The sequence below is a fragment of the Pezoporus occidentalis genome, unplaced genomic scaffold (genome assembly GCF_034315485.1).
Source record: "Pezoporus occidentalis ecotype Australia unplaced genomic scaffold, CSIRO_AGI_Poc_V1 ctg118, whole genome shotgun sequence".
In the NCBI taxonomy this organism is placed as follows: domain Eukaryota; kingdom Metazoa; phylum Chordata; class Aves; order Psittaciformes; family Psittacidae; genus Pezoporus; species Pezoporus occidentalis.
Window position 1 is genome coordinate 3,829,446 of NW_026912972.1, and position 8,817 is coordinate 3,838,262.

The following is an 8,817-nucleotide window of genomic DNA, read 5'->3' on the forward strand; positions in this document are numbered from 1 at the left end:
AAACCACATTATTCACTGAAGGGAGAAAGTTAAAACAGGGAAATTGGCAACCCCCCCAAAAAGCATCTGTCTTGGCCATCTTTAAAGTAACACCAGTCATTGAAGACACGGCTGTTTATACTACGAGACTCATTACACAGGAGGCCTGCCTATTTATAGAGATAGATATCACTACAGCTTAGTGCTAGATAAACCCAAACAATTATTGTAAAAGGGCAGTCCATCACTAATTATTCTAAACATCTCCTGCGCACTGGGGGCTGGCCCGCTGCCACTCCCCAGCCAAATGGCTTGCAGAATGATGCTACGACTTCTCTCACGCGACTCTGGGGTGACAGATCGCTCCCTGAGCAAGCAGCATGTCCCTGTGAGCCCGACGAGCGCATCACCCTCTGTGCATGCCAAAGGGAGGCATCAAATCAGAGCAGGATCTTGCTTATGCTCCAGGAAAACAGGAAGTTTTCATTCATCCTTGGAAAAGATGAGGAGCTGGAACTTTTAGCAGGGCCTGTTGTGATAGGACAAGGGGTGATGGGTTTAAACTAAAAGGGGAGAGTCAGGCTGGATGTGAGAAATTGGTTACAATGAGGGTGGTAGAACACTGGCCCAGGTTGCCCATAGAGGTGTGGATGCACCATCCCTGGAGACATTCAAGGCCAGGCTGGATGTGGTTCTGTGCAAGCTGATCTGGTTGAAGATGTCCCTGCTCATTGCAGGGGGTTGGAATAAATGAGTTTTGAAGGTCCCTTCCAACCCAAACCATTCTATGATTCCCTGAGGAATAAACATGCTACAAACAGTGGCAAAAGCCCTTGCGCAGCAGCCCCACATTCAGAGCCCTGGGACCCCAACAGCACAACACAGAAACATCAACTGCATTTTCCTGCTCCTTAGAAGAACCTCCTGGAGATGGTATAAACACGACAAATAAAGGGGTTAGGCTCCTGCACGCAGAGGTATCTGCCTGAACAACTACATAAAAGCCCAGGCCAAGCGTGTTTCCCGGGACCAGCACGGCTGCAGTTGGCTGCTCCTCGATCCATTATGGATCTATTCTGTGGTTTCACCAGGCTGAGGCTGCTCTCCCACCACTCCTCCCGAGTTTGGAGAGGGACAAGGCAAAGACACGGGGCTGGATACAGGCAGCGGGGCTGGATGCAGGCAGCAATAGCCACCCCTCAGCCTGACAACCCTCGGGGGGGATCCCAGCACGCCTCAATCCTCAAAAACGCGTGTTTTTCCGCAAACCAGACTCTACGTTCTTGTACAAGACGCTGCAGCCACACTTTTGTTCCAGCACAGCCTTAAACCCACCCGAATCCAGGGGGAAGCAGGAAACCCAACCCCAAAGCAACAGATGGCACGGCACAATAAAGGGGGTTTCGGGGTGTTTAAAGCAGCGGGGGGAGGAAGGCGCCGAGAGGTGAGCCCGCATTTCACGCCCGAGCTCCGCTCGCAAGGACGCGCCCGCCTTCCCCACTGCAGAGGGCGGGCGGCGGCGGGGGGGGAACCAGCCATCGGAGAGGGCACGTCGGCCCCGGGAGCAGCGGAGGGCGGCCAGGCCACCGCGGAGCCGCGCTCACCGGCCCCGCTACCTGCGCTAGGGCAGCGCACCCCGCGCAGGGCACGGACCGGGGCCAAACTTCCCGCCGCGCCGGCACCCCCCTCAAAATGGCTTCGCCGCCGCCGCCTCGCCCCCTTGGCCGGGTCACCCCGCCCCAGAGCCCGCCGGGCACGGCCGGGCCCCGCCGCCGCACTGCACCCCGCCGCACCGCCGGGCAGCACCGCCAGCCCCGCCGCCATCAACAGGTGCGGGGCGGCCGCCGCCGCCGCCACTGCCGCCGCACCAGCACCTGCCGCCCCGTCAGGACCTGGACAGGTCCCGCGGGGCGCTCCCGCCGCCGTACCCGCACCTCACCTCGCCCGGCGCCGCGCCGCTGCCCGGGCCCCGCCGCCTCCACCGCCGCCGCCGCTCCGCCATCCGCAGCCCCGGCCGAGCCGAGCCCCGAGCTGCGGCCCCCGCTGCGCCGCCGACACCGGCTCCCGAGCGCGCCTGCGCGCCACCGGCCCCGTGCGCGCCCCCGACGACGTGCAGGCCGCGCCTGGCCCGCCAGCCGCGCGCGCGGGGCGGAGCCGCGACAGCACCGCCCTCCTCATTGGCGGGGAGATGGAGGGGCGGGGCGGAGCCGGCAGCGGGAGCGGGTCCCGGATAGGCTGCCTGGGGAAAGGAGGACGCTGATTGGGAGGGGCAGGCGTGGGAGGAGAGCGGCTGGGCCTGGGGCAGAGCCTGGGGCGTGAGGCAGGGACGGGGACAGGCACAGGGACAGGAGTAGGGCCTCAGGTCTGGCCACTTTACCCCCACCTGCTTCCCAGCCAAGCCCTGTGTCAGGGCTCAGCCGGCTCCATGGGGTGCTGGGCTTGGTGCCCGCGCTGTCCCATGCAGTGTGGTGGGTGCCAGGACCGGCCTCCGAAAGGGTTTGATGCTGGGCACAGCTCCTTCAGCCAGGGCAGGGCCACCCTGCTGTCACCTGCTGCTGGGGCCTGGCACTGAGCTTAGCCTGGCTCATATGGCCTGGGGAGCCCAGTGCCATAAACCAGACTGGGTGGGCTGCAAGCAAGATGCCCATAGCAAATACTTAAAGCAGGAACCAAAATACAGTTGAAGTGATTAAAGCAGCTTAAGAAGTGCTAAGCAGTCCCAGAGGGACACTGTAATTTGCAGGTGATGCCTACTTGCAGTGCTGTTTGAGGACCCACCAAGACATTCATTGTGTTCAGCATACAAACTGCTGAAGAGCTTTTGTCCCTTTGGCTTTGCATTTTAGACCTGAATGCCTTCTATTTATCTTTCATAATAGTCAATTTTTGCCATGAGGTGCAGAAATGCTAACATTGGTTCAAAAGAGAGAAGGAAAAATGGTTCCCCGTGTCCTCCACGTCCTCAGACCCAGGAAGACCCAAGGACTGAGCCTCTATGTCTGAGTGTGTCCCACCATGCCAAAATGAGAAGGCCAGTGTTTTCCACCAGCAGCAAAGTTCATCAGTGCTTCTGGTGCATGTATCTCACAGCTCATGGTGTAAATTAAGGCTTCAATCTAGAACAGAGGACACAGAAAGGCTTCAGTAGTTACTTTAAAGCCCATCTCTCACATGGTCTGACCGTGGCAGCAGGCTGAGAGCAAAGGCGTGCAGTCACCTGGGGAGCAGGTTTCTGAGCAAGGGCTTGTGTTTTGCTCTTGGCATCTGCAGGTCTCAAAGCCAGCTCAGCCTGTAGGATGAAGCAGGACACAGCAGGATGCAGCACTGGCCTCGCTCTGCATAGCCACTATCACTCCTCTGTCCTTCAGAGCACTTCATCATGTCCCAGAATCTCATTTACAGCCACAGCTGACCACAGACATCAACTGGTCAAGCACAAGTCTGCCTTTCCCAGCTTCCTGTCCTTTTGAGGTTACCCTGTGAACACACAGAGTTATTAAATGAACCAGCAGCTGATTTAATTTCCCCTCGGGTAATATGTTTCGCCCTAAGAAGCCACATTAAACATTATATACTGCAGACTATTTGCCTGGAGTGCAGTGACAATCACCCATCACACATCACCCATCCTGAGACACCCCCAGTCCCAGCTGCACATCATGGGAGGACCCAGGGTGGAGGTGGATCCAGCCACAAAAGCTCCATGCCCAGGAGCAAAGGGCAAGCTGGTAGATTCAGCTGCACCACCATGAAAGCTGTGCTCTTCATGGTGAAGAGATAATGGCTGTTCTGCACTCGGGTATTTCTGATGGGAAGGACAAGGTGTTAAATGTGAAGTCAGTGAAAGGCAGAGTAAGTGCTGGAAACATCTTCAGAAGGGCTGGAGCAGCTCTCATATGGCTGAGAGAGCTGGGCTGGTTCAGCCTGAAGAAGAGAAGGCTCCTCAAGGGGAGACCTTAGAGCAGCTCCAGTGCCTAAAGGGGCTACAGGAAACCTGGAGAGGGGCTTTGGACAAGGGCCTGTAGGGACAGGACAAGGGAATGGCTTTAACCTGCCAGAACAGGGGAGACTGAGATGAGCTCTTAGGCAGAAGTTCTTCCCTGTGAGGGTGCTGAGGCGCTAGCACAGGGTGCCCAGAGAAGCTGTGGCTGCCCCATCCCTGGCAGTGTTCAAGGCCAGGTTGGACACGGGGGCTTGGAGCAACCTGCTCTAGTGGAAGGTGTCCCTGCCCATGGCAGGGGGTTGGGACTGGATGAGCTTTAAGGTCCCTTCCAACCCAAAACAGTCTGGGATTGATCCTCCAGGGGCTCAGTGGCACACAGGACCATGGGGAGCACCAGCCCCAGGATTCTCTGCAATGGGTCAAACCAGACCAAAGACACAGAGTACCAGAGGTACCAGGAGGACCTGGAGAAGCTCCCCCTTCCCACCTCCCTGCCCAAGCAGAGATGCATTTCTCCACCCACAGTTAATAAAACCGACATGGATGAGCTCAAAGTCCCTGCCTGTTGTTGTCTGACACAAACAGAATGCAGGCACCACTGACCTTTGCATGCAGGAGAGTAACACCCAGCACTGCAGCAGCCAACGCTGAACCAAATGTGCTGGGAAGCGAGGTGGGGAAACTACTCCTGATGTCCTGATGTCCATCCTGCTGTGGCTGCCCACAGACCTACGGGTGGCTGCCAGAAAAGGAAACTGTTCCTTAAAGCAATTAGGATTCAAAAGGGAATTTAAGGACATAAAAGATATTTAAAGAAAACCCAATAGTTTTCTAAGGCTTCAACCCACAGATGTGCCAGTGGGAAGCGCCTCTGGCATCTCCCATCCATCCCACAGCGGGGTGTGCCCAGCCATGGCAGGGGCCTTGCGTAGACACCAATCAGACAAACCGTATACACGTTGCTGCAGCAACCACCTCGGTATTGTTTAAACCTGGCGCTGAGAACTTGGTGTGCTTTCCCTAGAGCACTCATGTCACCATCACACAGGCTCCCACGTGGCTTCTTCCCTCTCCTCATTCACTCCCGGCAGGGTAAGGACCCATAGGGATGTTCAATGGGAGGGTGCAGAGGACCAGCACAAAAGCCTGTGCTGGAAATACCCATCTATTTTTATCCTTCCTCCCTCCCAGAGACAATCCTGTGCCTCTGCCCTGCTAACAGTGGGCAGCTCCTGCCTGGCGAAGCCTTTGCCTCCGGGAACGCCTGTGTCTCTTTATCCTGGTTTATTTTTGGCTCTAGGCATTCAACACCAGCTACTCCTTCTTCTTTTCCTCCCCCCTGAAGATTAGCAGCGAAGCCACCGAGAACAAAGCTGCGCTCCTCAGTTCCACCTCTATGGCATGGACCAAAGCGGTTGTGTCCTCACAGGATGCTGGGGAAACCACTTCTGGAGATGGGGGGAGACAAGGCTGACAGGCTTCACTGATGAAGATCACAGCAGAGCCTCAGGGCTGGAGGAGGCTGAGAGGTGCTGCCCCCCCCCCCCCCGGGAAGCCAGAAATGTAGCCAGGCACATCCCCTTTGGCCCAAGGGACCATGCAGGGGTCTCTGTCAGCTCCAGCCCTGAACTGGAGAGAGGAAAATCACTGCTGGGGTGACAAGGACTCACATTGGCAAATGGGGCAGGAGTGAGGGTGTCCTCAAGGTCCTCACCCGGTTCCATGGCCAGCCTGACTCCACTGCACATCAACTTTCCCAGGGGCTCCCTGAGCAGCGCTGAGCTGTGACACAGTTGCTGGTGTTTATGAAACATCACGTTTTTCCAAACCATTTGCTCCTTTTCTTCTGCATTTTCATCCAAATCTTGTGTTGGCGTTTTCTTGGTAAATTAACTTTAATAAAATTATGACTTTTTAACACCGACTTTTTTATCAAAGCCCTGGGAAACTGGAAATCCTAGGCTGTTTGTAAGGCCAAGCACAGCGTGTTCCAAACACCACAAACCAAAAGCAGCTTTCCCACACTGGGGCAGTTTGATTTGCAAACTGGACTCACTCCTTGAGGTCCCCACAGCCCAGGACATGTCTGAGCTCAGTTAGCCCCACTGGGAGCAGAGCTGTGCCTGGCACAAGGCTGATGCTCCCACACCATTTCCCAGCTATGGCTAATGTGCCACCAGCGTCACCGGTGCGGCTTGTGTAGCACTGGAGGTCCCTAGGGGCTGTGGGGTTTCAGAGATGAGGTGACTGTGGGCTCACCAGAGCCACAGACTGCAGAAATGAGCCATCTTCCCAGAAGTGTTGCAGTGATTTCAGGGAATTGTGTCTTGCAATCCTGCCCTGCTGCTGTGTCTGACGTCCAGCTGAAGCCTCCTGCTGCCTTTAATGGCTCTGCATGTGCCCTCCACATCATGCACTGCCATCTCCTGCTTGCGACTTGCCCATGAGCGATGAGACTGAGATGAGCTCTTAGGCAGAAGTTCTTCCCTATGAGGTTGCTGAGGTGCTGGCACAGGGTGCCCAGAGAAGCTGTGGCTGCCCCATCCCTGGCAGTGTTCAAGGCCAGGTTGGACACAGGGGCTTGGAGCACCCTGCTCTAGTGGAAGGTGTCCCTGCCTGTGGCAGGGGTTGGAACTGGATGAGCTTTAAGGTCCCTTCCAACACAAACCAGTGTGGGATTCATCCAGACCTGCGGGACATGGTGGATCCACTGCCAGACCTATCACCTCCTCCATCCCGTCCGTGCCACCAACCCAACAGAAACTGCATCTCCAGACAGCTCTAAGCAGCAGGTCCAAGCTTGGTTGTTTCCCCTCACTGTTTCCATGTGATCCTTGATGGAGCAGCAGCCAGCTCTGGAGAACCTGCTTCCAAAGGGATTCAGCAAAAGGAGGATGTTTAACCCAGACTGTGCAAGGGGTGGCCAGCTCTCTGTCCTATGGAAGCACAACAGTATCCTCACCAGGGCAGTGCGTGCCTGCCTGCAGGAGCACGCATGGGAAGCACAGCTGCCATCCCCACTCTGATTATTCACACACCCCCCCACAGCCCCAGCTCAGCTGCTGAGGTTTCCACGCAGTGAAGGTATCAAACTGGTTGGGGTGTAATTGGCATTGGTTGCCAAGACCCAGCTCCTACTTCACACCACGTGTGTGCCTGTGTTGCCTTGTCCCTATGGGACCGATATTACACATGTGCAAGTGGCAGTATCCAACAGGTCTGGAACCTGGATTTCCAAGGCCAGTGCATGATTCAATGCAGTTTGGCAGCTCCATTGCAGTCCCCTGCTTGTGCAGCCCCTTGGCCAATGCTGAGATGCAGAGCTGTGCTTACACCATGCCCTGAGCAGGGTCTGCAGGCAGGGTGGTGATGCCGGACCAGCACATACCCCTGAGCCCCCAAATTAGGTGCTGGCTGCTGGACCAAGCAGAGCATCCTTCCTCCTGTCATAGAATCACAGAATCAACCAGGCTGGAAAAGCCCTTTAAGCTCATCCAGTCCAACCATTCCCCAGCACTGCCAAGGCCACCACTAACCCATGGCACTGAGGCCTCGTCTCCACAGTGTGTGAACACTTGCAGGGACGGTGACTCCAGCACTGCCCTGGGCAGCCTGTTCCAATGTCTGAGCACCCTGTGGGGAAGGAATTGTTCCTCAGCTCCATCTAAACCTGCCCTGGTGCAGCTTGGGGCTGTTTCCTCTTGTCCCATCCCTTGTCCCGTGGGAGCAGAGACTGACCCCACCTTGCTACAACCATCAACAGCTTTGTAAGAGTTAAGTGCTGTTCCAACCTCTCCACTCCCAAGCCACTGAACGGGCTCAGGACACCAGTGGTGGCTGCTTCACGCAGTGGAGTGTTGTTGAATTCCTCGCTGTTGAGCAGAGATTAACAGATTTAGGTTGGCTGTAAACACACTCAGATGAAATATATGCAGAATAGCTGCAAACCCTCACATCTCCTTGGCCTGGCGCCGCTCTTCCAGCCTCATCTCTGGGCCGTGGTGCCACTGACGCACTCATAAACCCATCAAACACCAGCCAGGCTGTGGGAAGCATGGATCCACTGCAGCCCCATCCCAGTGCCTGCTAAAGCTGGGAAAACATCTGCACGTTCAAATAAAGATGAGGTTTTCAGTCTGTCCTCGTGGCACCTCCTGCCGTCAATCTGTCCATGAGCGTGGGTCAAAGAGGTATGAGCACTGCAGCTGTTATCACTTCCTCCATCTCCATCCCCTGGGAGGATATCCTGGCATCATCTGCCTTCACCTACTGGGGCCCTGACATTTGTTCCCTTCCCAGCAGCTTCCTGTTTGGGATATTCCTTTGTCTCAGCTTCCTCTCCTACTTGTGCCACTGAAACTAAGGCGACTGCCCTGGGAACACGCAGTGAATGAGGTGTTGCACGCTGCTCTTTGTGCTGCCAGCATCCTCCACAGCATGCTGCATCCCACACGCTTGTGGGGCAGCCCAGCAAACAGCTACAGCAGCCTCACAGATGCCTACAGATGCCTCACAGACACCTTGCTCTCCATCACCCAGGCCGCAGCTTGCTTGATTGCAAGAAGAATCCACACTAGATTAAACCACAGGAATCACAGCATCACAGACTGGTTTGAGCTGGAAGGGACCTTAAAGCTCATCCAGTCCCAACCCCCTGCCACGGGCAGGGACACCTTCCACTAGAGCAGCTTGCTCCAAACCTTCTTTTGCCCTTTATCTGCAGCATGGCTACATGTGATACTAACCCAAGCCCTGTTCCTGCAGTCATAGCAGGAACCTCAGCACATACAACTGCATGCAAATCTGAGCTGCTCCCTGGATTTGGGAGGAGACGGGATCAGGCACCACCAACTCCTCCTTTCACCCACAGCTGCACAAGGTGAATCACCACCTCA

General features: G+C 56.0%; 1 protein-coding gene across 1 annotated transcript in view; it reads right to left on the minus strand.

The window, feature by feature from the left end:
- The window catches only part of ADARB1 (adenosine deaminase RNA specific B1), a 66,089-nt gene extending 64,049 nt beyond the window's left edge, over window positions 1–2,040 (minus strand). The window contains exon 1 of the mRNA XM_062602735.1: window positions 1,919–2,040. The gene's annotated coding sequence lies outside the window, so the exon portion shown is untranslated. The remainder of the gene's footprint in view (window positions 1–1,918) is intronic.
- Between the last annotated feature and the right edge of the window lie 6,777 nt (window positions 2,041–8,817).